The sequence below is a fragment of the Bombina bombina genome, chromosome 12, assembly GCF_027579735.1.
Source record: "Bombina bombina isolate aBomBom1 chromosome 12, aBomBom1.pri, whole genome shotgun sequence".
Classification (NCBI taxonomy): Eukaryota; Metazoa; Chordata; class Amphibia; order Anura; family Bombinatoridae; genus Bombina; species Bombina bombina.
This window is the reverse complement of record NC_069510.1, coordinates 93,966,157-93,981,681: the sequence shown is the minus strand read 5'-3', so window position 1 is coordinate 93,981,681 and position 15,525 is coordinate 93,966,157.

Below are 15,525 nucleotides of genomic sequence, written 5' to 3'. Positions count from 1 at the left end.
GGGGACGACTTGAGTCCTGGGGCCTAGTACACTCGGAACCCGAGTGGCCGCCCCCGCAGTGGCTACAGGCGTGACGAAAGGCACATGCCGTTCCCCTGGAACAAAGCTTGTCCTGGAAACGCCAGCACACACCTGTGGGCCGCCGTCGAGAGCGTTGTGAGGCTTTGGCGCCCACCAACCCACCGGAGGCCTGCACAGGAGCCACCTGTTTTTCAGGGCCTAATTGCGCCCACAACCGCGAGTCAACATCGCCAAAAGTAAGGAGAGGGTTACCAACCATCTTCCTACGAAAGGCTGCATCGTAATCCCGCCAAGCCCCTTCTCTGTACTTCTCAAACACCGTTTCTATAGAATCCTGATATTTCAGGATGTTCAAGGCTTGGTCAGGGAATTTGGAAATGTAACAGGATGCATACACGCGGAAGCACTTGCGCCACTCTTCATATGAGTCGGGCCTTTTAAATTTCTTGGGGCCTGTGCCGTCATCTGCCATTTCCTTCTGGCGATACGCCTCTGCGGAAAGCTCGAACATATGCATGTACTTTCCGTCCTGAATCTGCCGAACCATCTTGGATTTAAGATGTTCATGCAGACTAAATGCGGGCCACGTATCTGTGTCCCCGTGCATAGCTGCCCTACGCCTATTCACCACCACCGGGCTAACTAAACCTGTTGGCGGGGGAGGTGTCGGCAGAGGAACAGGGGGTTCCATGCGGGATGAACCAGGGGGAAGGGGTAAACCCACAGTCTTCCTTTCTTCAACTATCCATTTTACCATCCTATACATCCTCTTCTGCCCCTTAGCCTCTAACCCCAGGGACCTATCACTCTCAGACCCCGAATCATCCGAGGATGAACTAAAACCCCTACGTTCAAAAGTCACAGTGTGCTTACCAGCTCCCATGAGGCGCTGCACCAGCAGAGGACCTGAGGATGTGGATGGCTGTTCCTGGGTCTGCTCCTCCCTCTCATCAACACTGGCACTAGCCTGCAGGGGCATCAAGGCATTTCTGGGCTCCATAGTATTCTGGAAAGAAAAATGCGAGAGAGGAGTACCAAGGGAAGGGGACGAAGGCCCACCAATAACATCATCATCATCACTCCCCATTGGACTAGGACTCCTACACTCTATGCCACATTCAGACCTCACATTGCCAGTCACACTACCCACATGTGCCTCCAAAACAGCATCTGCAAACTGGACCTGTCTGCCCAAGCCCTGTTCTGGAGCAACTGGAACGTCCTGACATAAACTGGGTGTTAGTACCGGAGCTTTCTTAGCAGAAGCCCTAGTAACCACGCCCGGGAGAGCCACGCTAAGGGCCACACCCGTTGGCAACACGTGCGCACCCCGCGATGTGCTGCGGGTTGTGCGCGATGTTTTACTGCGGCGCCTACTAGGCCGCGACCTACTCACGGCACGTCGTTTGCCCACCGCATGGCCAGTTGTGGCCTGAGGCCCTACTACCTGTTGCGCTACTGGCGTGCCCCCTGTCAGGCCTGCGGCCTGCTCATAGATGCCAGAATCGCCCTGTGACCTGTGCCTCAATAACCAGATTGCCCCCTTGTTGCCCACTCGCAGATACCAGCATACCCCCAGTCAGGCCTGCGGCCTTCTCATGTGAGCCCTCATGCTGCTGCCTACAACGCCCTGAGGACGCCACTAGAGTGCCCCCACGCGTGCGCTGTGTACTTGTGGCTCGCTGCGACCCCCCTGCGGGCTTCACCCCCCCCGAGGTACTCCTCTCTTACCTGTGTACCCCGGAGGCGATGACGATGCTGCCCGCTTGGTCTTCTGAACCGGAATGGCATTTCTGGAAGTGACGTCACCGGAAACGGCCAAACCGGAAGTGACGTCACCCGGTACAGGCATGGAGACCCGCGTGGACGACGGACCCGACGCTGGTAAGCGACGCACCGGAGAGGGGGACCCGACGCCAGGAGAAGAAGAACCACCGCCAGAAAGAACCGTCGCAAGGGACTGCAACAACGCAACGGCCGTGGACACTGCTTCACCAGTAAGTGTAACCGGAGCAGGTAAGGCCTCGCTACCCACGATGCTCCCACTAGGCCCAGCCACGGGAATATTCAGGGGCAAAACTGCAGATGGGGGGCTGTCTCCGGACACACCTTGGGCCCCAGAAACTACGTTATCCATGGAAGGAGCCGATTGTGGGACGGGTCTAGGAGGGGAGACAACCCTGACAGTGGGATACAGGGAAGGAGATACAGGGGTACGACTCACTCACCGGATTCGGTGGTGAAGGTGCCATGAAATCCTCCTCAGAATCGAATGCTTCAATCGCCAGCTCCTCTAAATCTTCCATTTCTTACAGGTACACGACTGAAAACTTCCTGCTGCAGCAGATCAAGATGTTATCAGCAACTCAATGGACCCTGCAAGCTGTGAAGACGAGCTGGAAAGAGGGTTTGGGGCCTGTAAGCTGACTACTTAAAGGGTAAGCTAAACCCCACCCTCACTACTGCAACATTGTTGCCACTTCACAGCAGCACACTCCTAAGGGCCTTAATTATTATGTTCGTTCTGGGCTATGCTGCCCTCCACTGTCTAATATGTCTCTAATACATTAATGTATATGCGGTTGTTATTTCCCTATTTAAAAGGCACTCATTGTTCCATGTCCAGCTGTTTAATGAAATACCTTCGTGCCTCTTCATATTTAATCCACTGACATGATGTTGCCTTTGGATTTATGTGCAACCAGCTACAAAATTATCAGTTTGATACATTTAAAGGGACAGTAGTTTCTAGACACATGATAAATTTGTGCACTAATATTATATCATACACTCCTTCTGCAGTTGTTGTTCATAAAATTCTTGATCTCAGTTACAGAATCTGTTTGTCATCACAGAATATCAAGCCTTAAAAATTACACTATGGACCCAGCAGAGATTGTAAGTCATTTGCAAAATCTTACTCAGAGAGTGGATCTCCTCACACAAGGACTTAAGGAATTGCAACAAGAAAATCTCAATGTCAGATCTTATATAAAAAAACACTTTAGAACCTAAGTTGCATTCTCCTGACATTAGCCACGAACCCCAAGTAAGCCCCCCCTGACAAATTTTTAGAATTTTTCAGAGTTACAGAATCGGTTTGTCATCACAGTAGGAGCCGGAGCCAGCGCCAACCAGTGGCGCTTATGGCTCTTCGCGGCCCATACCACTCCTAACGAGGCTGCTCTCTAAGCAGCCTCGGGAGTCAATTGACAGTCCAGTTCGAAATTCACGTGACTGAGTCTGTGAAGTCACTGTCTCTCTCCTACTTCTGGGCGGGAACTTCAGGAAGAGAGCCCTCAGCCGTATCACCAGAGTGCAGTTGAGAAACGAGAATACTATGCTCAAGTCACTAGCCAGCATATATAATGCAAATGCATGTATGCTATGCTCAACGCACCATGCTAAATTTGTGAGAAGCAGGCAGCAGCTGCAAACACAACTTGGTGTGCACCATGATCTCCAGGACTTTGGCAAGAAGTAGTACAAGTGTGCTTTTTTATTTTGTGCCTTTATAGTTGGGGATTGGGAAGAGCAAGCTTTGAAGTTATTTATAAAATGCTGGTATATGATTAGGTCTGGTTTGTTATTAGGGATCTTTATGTTATAAGGGTGCAGCCAATCTAAATGATTGAATTTCCTGCTATGTCAGGGGAGCGAGTTCCTGCACACACATAGCTCCCTGCCTTGTGCCTTCTAAAGTTATTTGGCCATCATGGAGCCTATTAACTGCTTCAAAACTCACTGGCAGGTCTTAAAAACAAATTCTAATGATCCCGTATCTGCTTTGCAGAACTTTTAAATATTAATTAGCTTAGAAAATACTCATTAATTAAATCACGCAGAATATACACTAAAGTATGCTTTACATCCTACATTTTCAAAGAACAATGCAATTGCTGCTGCTATTTTGGGTCATTGCTACAACTGTACATAACTTCATACAGTTGGCACTGGCAGTTGCCTTGTGGATCCAGTAATCAAGCAAAATAGAACAGCAGGTTTACAGAGAAACACTAATAAAGATCTTATGCGATAATACAGGTTGTAAGTGAAGTGATATGTTGGGCTGAAGGTGAACTCAAGCAGGGTGTGTGTTTGTTTGCAGATGCAGTTTTTGGCTGTTTGTCCAGTATAACATTACTATATTACTACACATTATGTATTTTAAAGAGGTGGTTTGGGGTGGATACCAAAATGTATCATTAGCGGTATAGCCCCCCTGTGTATAACCCTTAGATTTCCCAACTTTGGTTGCTTTGCTTTGTTGTTGTCTAGGCCTAGGGTCTAAGTTAATTATTGGTGTTTTTTACACTACACCACCAGGGTTGGGCTTTGTGGGGCAACTGGCACTGCAAAATCGGCAAATACATGTTGCACTGTGCAAACTGCAAAGCTTGTTAACTAGGGTTGCCACCTCAGCCATGTGTTCCTGGACACTTATGAGGTATACATGCTGCAAGGTGTGCAGGTAGGAACACAAATTTAAACCCTGGACAGCACATAAATAGTGACATTGAGCAGCCATTTTCCTCTCTGCACCCCCTGCAGCATGTATAACTCATATGTGTCCAGGAAATCATTGCCGAGGTGGCAACCCTCAACAGATGTAGGGACACGATATTAGTTAAACCAAATGGATACTCACATGTCGCTAAAGCACTCTAATGTGCTAGTAGATACAGGCTGAAGAATTAGAGTGTGTATCAGCTCACCCACTCCGAAAGGTACCTTGTTCGCTGCAAAAGGGAAGTAAAGCAAAAAAGCACTACATGTGCAGGTCAACCAGAGTAATAAGGCATGTGTGTTAATAATGCCAAAAGGGTACTCACATTCTGGACAAGCACACCTATGTGCTGGTAGGAGTTGACTGATACATTTCAGCAGGGCGTATCAGCTCACCCTATTAGGAGTCTCCAAATAATCAGGATACAAGTGCAGGATATAGCTAGTGTTTGTGTTCCAATTAGTTTCCAATGGACACAAGCAAGTAAGGTATTTCCACTAATCTTGCATTTCTTAAAAGCAGATGTTTATTAAAAATAATATATAAAACAAACAAGAAGAACTGAATTAGGGGTATCCAAGTATCCCCCCTTGAAATGCAACGCGTTTCTCGGCACTAAGATGGCCGTTTCATCAGGCATAAAGTTATCTTACTAGCTATCCTGCTATCTTAATGGAAGAAACATGCCCATTGAGGGCGTATTCTCCAACTGATTTTTATACCTGTATACATATGTGAAGTATCCTACTGAGTATAACTATACATGTTTAAAAGACTTCCTATAAAATATATTGATAAATCATCATCACGCAATTTAAATATGAAACAGCAAGCATATATAAATTATAACATTACAAGTGAAGCAATGTATATGAACCAGTTTCATCATTATTTGCATTTCCATTGTTATGATCATTGCGATCATTTTGACGAACCATACCATTTATTTCATGATCACTAACGTCCCACTTGTTCAGACACATATTTATCACTTATTTATCATAAAAGTAAAATCAATTACTACCTTAATTCGTTGGGGGACAGGGGGGATGTGGAAGGTTCAATGTTTTACTTAGCCTTTGAGAAAAGAATGCTAATACATAGACCTGTTTTTTGTGTAACAGGTATCCGTGTGTTCTAAGTATACAATGTGTATAAACAACTTCCGTGTATACGTGTCCTCACCAACCTGTGTATGTGAAATTTCCCTTATCCTATCGAATTAGGGGTGTGTGTTCTTTAATACGCTCATCCGAAATACAGATGATCGTGATTGGTTATTCCCACTATTCGTCACTATTACTCTCCCATAATTGGCCACTTGTATTTACCATTTTAGCCAAGTATGTAATTAAAAGCTGCGGCCGTCCATCATTACTTTCTACCTACATTGGTCACCCGCTTATTCTTTTTTGCGAGCAATGTGAGTATTTCCTTGCGGACGATGAGAGAATAGTTCCCTGTGTCCTGTCATGCTATACGATCGTAATATGCACTATATCACCTAGTAGACAGTATTTGAATTCGCATTGCTCCTCTCTGCCAGCTCTCATTTTTTAGCTTAATTGTTGGCCTCTAAGGCATTTGCTTCAATATAGACTACGTTTATTAATTGAATAATATCGTTAGCTTTAAGTGTTGGCTCCTCTAGCATTTGTTCTAACATAGACTGTGCTATATGTGTTTTGGGTAATGACCATCTGTACTTGGTATTGCTATAATCTATCTATCTCGGACCAGTCTGTATACACTTGATGATATTGGCATGATATTTATATAGTACTTATTTTAGTACCTATAGTTTCCTAAACTTTAGCTTTAGCCGTTATCTGCTATAACGAGGTAACTGACAATATAGAACCTACAGTCCTCAGGACACTTATTACTTATAAGGAATTGCACTACACTGGTCAGTCCACTCAGGAACACATTCAAATATTGTGACCGTATGGAATCATATTATTGTGCAGGATGCACTAGATGGTTTACTCTCTATAACAGTGCTTTCCAAACTGTGTGTCGGGACACACTAGTGTGTCGGCAGCAGTGTGTAGGTGTGTCCCTGCTTCAGCACAAATTTTTTTTTTTTGGTTTCTGACTTTCCGCCTGCCTGCTACGCATATAACATGGTTGACACGTGATTGATACCTAGGGGGTCACAGATCATCTTAACCTATTGGCGCAGCTCAGTGGGAACTGAAACTATTGCCATTGGCGGATTTGGCAGCACATTGTCTCCTGACTGCACGTATAGTCTCCTTAAATGGCTTGTGACTGCATGTGTAGTCAGTGAGTGAGTCAGCAGTGTGTTTGCAGTGTGGGCAGTAGTCAGTCGGACTCACCGAGCTCTGAGGGCGGCAGCTTAAACGCTCAGCTGAAGTCAGAAGTCAGTGGGGGTTTTTTGCAGCTTGCTCCCAGTAGTGCATTGCTGCTCCTGCTTTTGATATATGGATAGGAAGTGGAAGCTTACAAATGCTTGCTGATGAAATGTGAGTGTCTTTAATATTCCACCAACTATTCAGAAACTGTGTTCATTCCATCAACCTCATACATCCCATTAAAATAGAAAGTAGCTATTGGTGTTATTAAACTTTTTTTAATTCTTGCACATACATACTGTTACTTATACATAAATTATATAATAACTAAATGTATTTACATGTCCATATCTCTTAAAACAAGTTAGTTTAACCTCCTGTTTGCTTGTACAACTGAATTACTGTGTCACAAAATGATCTAGGTCTAAAAAGTTTGTCACCAACATGAAAAGTTTGGAAAGCTCTGCTCTATAACCAATGCTAATTGAACCTGACAAAGTGTAATAATGATTACCTAGTCTGATACACAGGTATAACCACGTAGTCTGTTAACACAATAGCAACCATAGTACTTTGCTAGCGGGACTGGCAATTGGCACAGACTGATCACTGTACCGATTCTTGAGAGGAGCTTGTGTGTCAATTGTCATTTTGACACGGTTTTATTCATTTAATCTTGGTGGTAGATAACTCTACCCTTTTTTTTATAAGAAATTATGTAATAAATGTTAAGTTTTAATCACTACATTCCACACATTTTATAAACTGCATTGATTATCTCCCCACAAGTGTGCCATATTATTCCCCTTTTTTCTCTCTCTCTTTTATTAACATTCTTTCAATATTCTCAATAGCTATGGAGAATCCTAACAGAAGGGCAATTATTAATAAGCCCATAGAGAAAGATATGATACAATTTCATAACACAGTACTATTCCTAGAAAAAATTAATTATGTCAATATACCTAAAAGAGAATTAATAAAATTAATTCTACCACCAAATATAAGGAGCCGCAAGCACTTCTGACCGTACAATAAACCTCTATCAAAAGACTTAAACTAAACTTAACTAATCGCCGTGATCAAAACCAATATAGGAAATAGTGGTGATTATCTGATCTAAGACTAAGGGAAGAGTAACTGACCCTTGAAAACCAACTTGTTTATTTGTTATAAAGCCATAATATTAATGGAAATTGGTGATGGTCCAGCGCTAATGGACCGTGTGTTAAAAAACTAACCTATAATACGCCTCTAATAAATATAAAGTGATACTGCACTGAATCAATATGTGAGTGTACTTAGTATCAGTTGAGGATATACTAATAATATATAAGGTCCTAAATCCAGTGTTCCTACTACCATAACTGGGTTAATAAATAGTTCAATAACCACACATTATATATACAAAAGCCTGTCTTAAACCTTATTTCTGTGGTAAAATTTAATTGCTCAGTAATGGCTCTGCAAGACTTGCAGAGAAATCACTAAGCAATTAAATGTTAGTTTTTACCACAGAAATAAGGTTTAAGACACTAACGCCTAGATTTAGAGTTTTTTCGGTAACGACCCGCGTAGCTAAAGCTGGCTTTTTTCTGGCCGCATCTTTAAAATAACTCTGGTATTGAGAGTCCACAGAATGGCTGCGTTAGGCTCCAAAAAGGGAGCGTACAGGCATATTTAACGCCACTGCAACTCTCGATACCAGAGTTGCTTACGGACACGGCCAGCCTCAAAAACGTGCTCGTGCACGATTCCCCCATAGGAAACAATGGGGCTGTTTGAGCTGAAAAAAAACCTAACACCTGCAAAAAAGCTGCGTTCAGCTCCTAACGCAGCCCCATTGTTTGCTATGGGGAAACACATCCTACGTCTGCACCTAACACCCTAACATGTACCCCGAGTCTAAACACCCCTAACCTTACACTTATTAACCCCTATTCTGCCGCCCCCGCTATCGCTGACCCCTGCATATTATTATTAACCCCTAATCTGCCGCTCCGTAAACCGCTGCTACTTACATTATCCCTATGTACCCCTAATCTGCTGCCCCTAACACCGCCGACCCCTATATTATATTTATTAACCCCTAATCTGCCCCCCACAACGTCGCCTCCACCTGCCTACACTTATTAACCCCTAATCTGCTGACCGGACCGCACCGCACCGCTATTATAATAAAGTTATTAACCCCTAATCCGCCTCACTAACCCTATAATAAATAGTATTAACCCCTAATCTGCCCTCCCTAACATCGCCGACACATAACTTCAAACATTAACCCCTAATCTGCCGACTGGAGCTCACCGCTATTCTAATAAATGTATTAACCCCTAAAGCTAAGTCTAACTTTAATCCTAACACCCCCCTAAATTAAATATAATTTAAATCTAACGAAATAAATTAACTCTTATTAAATAAATTATTCCTATTTAAAGCTAAATACTTACCTGTAAAATAAACCCTAATATAGCTACAATATAAATTATAATTATATTATAGCTATTTTAGGATTAATATTTATTTTACAGGTAACTTTGTATTTATTTTAACCAGGTACAATAGCTATTAAATAGTTAAGAACTATTTAATAGTTACCTAGTTAAAATAATAACAAAATTACCTGTAAAATAAATCCTAACCTAAGTTACAATTAAACTTAACACTATACTATCATTAAATTAATTAAATAAAATACCTACAATTATCTACAATTAAACCTAACACTACACTATCAATAAATTAATTAAATACAATTCCTACAAATAACTACAATTAAATAAACTAACTAAAGTGCAAAAAAGAACTAAGTTACAAAAAATAAAAAAATATTTACAAACATTAGAAAAAATAACAACAATTTTAAACTAATTACACCTACTCTAAGCCCCCTAATAAAATAACAAAGACCCCCAAAATAAAAAAATGCCCTACCCTATTCTAAATTACTAAAGTTCAAAGCTCTTTTACCTTACCAGCCCTGAACAGTGCCCTTTGCGGCGCATGCCCCAAGAAATTCAGCTCTTTTGCCTGTAAAAAAACACATACAATACCCCCCCCCCAACATTACAACCCACCACCCACATACCCCTAATCTAACCCAAACCCCCCTTAAATAAACCTAACACTAAGCCCCTGAAGATCTTCCTACCTTATCTTCACCTCACCGGGTATCACCGATCGGTCCTGGCTCCAAAATCTTCATCCAACCCAAGTGGGGGCTAGACATCCATCTTCCGGCGGCTGAAGAGGTCCAGAAGAGGCTCCAAAGTCTTCATCCTATCCGGGAAGAAGAGGCGATCTGGACCGGCAACCATCTTGATCCAAGCGGCATCTTCTATCTTCATCCGATGACGACCGGCTCCATCTTGAAGACCTCCAGCGCGGATCCGTCCTCTTCTTCCGACGACTTCCCGACGAATGACGGTTCCTTTAAGGGACGTCATCCAAGATGGCGTCCCTCGAATTCCGATTGGCTGATAGGATTCTATCAGCCAATCGGAATTAAGGTAGGAAAATTCTGATTGGCTGATGGAATCAGCCAATCAGAATCAAGTTCAATCCGATTGGCTGATTCAATCAGCCAATCAGATTGAGCTTGCATTCTATTGGCTGTTCTGATCAGCCAATAGAATGCAAGCTCAATCTGATTGGCTGATCAGATCAGCCAATCGGATTGAACTTGATTCTGATTGGCTGATTCCATCAGCCAATCAGAATTTTCCAACCTTAATTCCGATTGGCTGATAGAATCCTATCAGCCAATCGGAATTCGAGGGACGCCATCTTGGATGACGTCCCTTAAAGGAACCGTCATTCGTCGGGAAGTCGCCGTCGGAAGAAGATGGGTCCGCGGTAGAGGTCTTCAAGATGGAGCCGGTCCTCATCGGATGAAGATAGAAGATGCCGCTTGGAAGATGATGGTTGCCGGTCCGGATCTACTCTTCTTCCCGGATAGGATGAAGACTTTGGAGCCTCTTCTGGACTTCTTCAGCCGTCGGATGATGGATGTCTAGCCCCCGCTTGGGCTTAGATGAAGATTTTGGAGCCAGGACCGATCAGTGATACCCGGTGAGGTGAAGATAAGGTAGGAAGATCTTCAGGGGCTTAGTGTTAGGTTTATTTAAGGGGTGTTTGGGTTAGATTAGGGGTATGTGGGTGGTGGGTTGTAATGTTGTGGGGGGGGGGGGTAGTGTATGGTTTTTTTTACAGGCAAAAGAGCTGAATTCTTTGGGGCATCCCCCGCAAAGGGCCCTGTTCAGGGCTGGTAAGGTAAAAGAGCTTTGAACTTTTGTAATTTAGAATAGGGTAGGGCATTTTTTATTTTGGGGGGCTTTGTTATTTTATTAGGGGGCTTAGAGTAGGTGTAATTAGTTTAAAATTGTTGTAATATTTTTCTTATGTTTGTAAATATTTTTTTATTTTTTGTAACTTAGTTCTTTTTTATTTTTTGTACTTTAGTTAGTTTATTTCATTGTAGTTATTTGTAGGTATTGTATTTAATTAATTTATTGATAGTGTAGTGTTAGGTTTAATTGTAACTTAGGTTAGGATTTATTTTACAGGTAATTTTGTAATTATTTTAACTATTTTAGCTATTAAATAGTTCTTAACTATTTAATAGCTATTGTACCTGGTTAAAATAAATACAAAGTTACCTGTAAAATAAATATTAATCCTAAAATAGCTACAATATAATTATAATTTATATTGTAGCTATATTAGGATTTATTTTACAGGTATTTAGCTTTAAATAGGAATAATTTATTTAATAAGAGTTAATTAATTTCGTTAGATTTAAATTATATTTAACTTAGGGGGTGTTAGTGTTAGGGTTAGACTTAGCTTTAGGGGTTAATACATTTATTAGAATAGCGGCGAGATTCGGTCGGCAGATTAGGGGTTAATAATTGAAGTTAGGTGTCGGCGATGTTAGGGAGGGCAGATTAGGGGTTAATAAATATAATATAGGGGTCGGCGGTGTTAGGGGCAGCAGATTAGGGGTACATAGCTATAAGGTAGGTGGCGGCTCTTTGCGGTCGGCAGATTAGGGGTTAATTATTGTAGGTAGGTGGCAGCGACGTTGTGGGGGGCAGGTTAGGGGTTAATAAATATAATATAGGGGTCGGCAATGTTAGGGCAGCAGATTAGGGGTACATAGCTATAATGTAGCTGGCGGCGGCGGCGTGCGGACGGCAGATTAGGGGTTAATAAGTGTAGGTAGCTGGAGGTGACGTTGTGGGGGCAGATTAGGGGTTAATAAATATAATATAGGGGTCGGCGGTGTTAGGGGCAGCAGATTAGGGGTACATAAGGATAACGTAGGTGGCGGTCGGCAGATTAGGGGTTAAAAAAATGTAATTGAGTGTCGGCGATGTGGGGGGGCCTCGGTTTAGGGGTACATAGGTAGTTTATGGGTGTTAGTGTACTTTAGGGCACAGTAGTTAAGAGCTTTATGAACCGGTGTTAGCCCAGAAAGCTCTTAACTACTGACTTTTTTAACGTCGTGAACTTTGAACTTTTGTAATTTAGAATAGGGTAGGGCATTTTTTATTTTGGGGGGCTTTGTTATTTTATTAGGGGGCTTAGAGTAGGTGTAATTAGTTTAAAATTGTTGTAATATTTTTCTTATGTTTGTAAATATTTTTTTATTTTTTGTAACTTAGTTCTTTTTTATTTTTTGTACTTTAGTTAGTTTATTTCATTGTAGTTATTTGTAGGTATTGTATTTAATTAATTTATTGATAGTGTAGTGTTAGGTTTAATTGTAACTTAGGTTAGGATTTATTTTACAGGTAATTTTGTAATTATTTTAACTATTTTAGCTATTAAATAGTTCTTAACTATTTAATAGCTATTGTACCTGGTTAAAATAAATACAAAGTTACCTGTAAAATAAATATTAATCCTAAAATAGCTACAATATAATTATAATTTATATTGTAGCTATATTAGGATTTATTTTACAGGTATTTAGCTTTAAATAGGAATAATTTATTTAATAAGAGTTAATTAATTTCGTTAGATTTAAATTATATTTAACTTAGGGGGTGTTAGTGTTAGGGTTAGACTTAGCTTTAGGGGTTAATACATTTATTAGAATAGCGGCGAGATTCGGTCGGCAGATTAGGGGTTAATAATTGAAGTTAGGTGTCGGCGATGTTAGGGAGGGCAGATTAGGGGTTAATAAATATAATATAGGGGTCGGCGGTGTTAGGGGCAGCAGATTAGGGGTACATAGCTATAAGGTAGGTGGCGGCTCTTTGCGGTCGGCAGATTAGGGGTTAATAAGTGTAGGTAGCTGGCGGCGACGTTGTGGGGGCAGATTAGGGGTTAATAAATATAATATAGGGGTCGGCGGTGTTAGGGGCAGCAGATTAGGGGTACATAAGGATAACTTAGGTGGCGGTCGGCAGATTAGGGGTTAAAAAAAATTAATCGAGTGTCGGCGATGTGGGGGGGCCTCGGTTTAGGGGTACATAGGTAGTTTATGGGTGTTAGTGTACTTTAGGGCACAGTAGTTAAGAGCTTTATGAACCGGCGTTAGCCCAGAAAGCTCTTAACTACTGACTTTTTTCTGCGGCTGGAGTTTTGTCGTTAGATTTCTAACGCTCACTTCAGCCACGACTCTAAATACCGGAGTTAGAAAGATCCCATTGAAAAGATAGGATACGCAATTGACGTAAGGGGATCTGCGGTATGGAAAAGTCGCGGCTGAAAAGTGAGCGTTAGATCCTTTTTTGACTGACTCCAAATACCGGCGGTAGCCTAAAACCAGCGTTAGGAGCCTCTAACGCTGGTTTTCACGGCTACCGCCAAACTCCAAATCTAGGCCTAAGACAGTCTTTTTATATATGTGTGGTTATTCAACTATTTAACCCACTTATGTGTCAGTATATACCAGGGTTATAATACAATTTATTTATTCTTTAAAATAACCTCCAATTAAAATGTTTATACGAAACAATTGAAATTAATATTTATTCCTAAATTCTTTAGATTAGTTAAAAATGTATATATACATTGCAATATATTTATGTAGAGACCAGATTATGAATCAAATTATACACGCTTATGCTGTTATAATATTCTTTACAAAGATCATAAAAGATATACCATTAAAATTAACTTTACTCACAATAAATCACATTAAAATATCACAATAAAATACCAGAGTATGGACCGTTAGCTTAACAGTGCTTAAGTAAACAGTATAAAAAGATACTTCACACAACTCTTACTGGGTCTCAGTAGATTTAAGATACCTTTCAGACAAGTATAATTAAGCTACTACGCCCACAAATGATTCTATATAACACCAGAAGTTGTATATATTATTAATGCAAACAGCCAATTTATGTGCAAATATGTCTGACCAGACATTACCTCTTGTTTAGTTACAATAAGACAAATTCTAAAATATATATATATAGCTGCAAATAACTTAATACACACCAGAGAGATTTACTTACAATAATAAGCCTGACTTAGAGATATGAAATACTAAAGACCTTTATCTAGCAAATGAAATTATTTGGCATTAATGTGACTAGCTAAGACTACACAGGACTATGCATATAAGCTTAAAATACAAAGTGCCCTTTTAGAATTGCTAACTTCAATTAAACTGTAGCAACAATGAATGTATTTGCTTTAAAATATTAAATTATAGTCACTGCCATACGTTACCACATAACCAATTGACTATTCAGTTTCCAGAATTTCTTGTGGGTCATCTAAGAAGGATTTATCCACTATGTGCAAAGGTACAGGCCTCTAAATTGTTAATTTTCCTTTGTTTAAGAAAGTGTCCCAAAATGGCAGAGAATATACTTGGCACAAAGCCTCTGTATTTTCCTCTCAAAAACATATGCTTCTTTGAGTCTGTGTCCCTTGTCTACTCTGTGTGGGTGTTTATAAAAGATATAGCCCCTCCTTTTTTTCACAAGATTTTGATAGGCCCTTAACGGAGCTTGTCCCTGATTGGTTATTTGGGAGACGCCTCCCTGGTTGGCTTATTTGGATTTGCATATGTTTTAAACAGTCAACACGTTTCGCTGTAATACCAGTTTTAATCCATGAGGGGGCAGCAGATAACCAGAAATGCAGTCTCACTATCAATAATGCTACAGCTTAATATCTCACCTTAAAATGTTTATTCAATATACTATAATATAGTATTAACAAACCACATGTTCCATGTGTATTGGATTATGTCATACTATTTACCCTGAGTATTTCAAGATTAAACATGAATATACTCCACTTATAATATCTTAAAAATGCGTTTAAAATCATATCTATAATACCTTCATCATGGACTCAATTACTTTCTCAGTTATCATCTTAATATCACATACATACCTTGAGATCAGCAATCAGATGTAATTTCACATAATTATATCTATACTGGACTATTATCCCATATTAATAGAAATATTGCATATCTGTACATCTCTTGCTGAGTGTATAAAAACATATGATACCATCCATAGCACCAATTACATATACACCTATTAGATTTAAAGGTATATTATGCATTAGACACATCTCCCAGGTTCATATATATATATGTTATTTGAGTATTTTAAATAGATTTGAAAATTATAGACAAATCATTTAAATGACTTTCTAGGTATACATTAATTTATCTAAGAACTATGTAGATAATTTGTTATC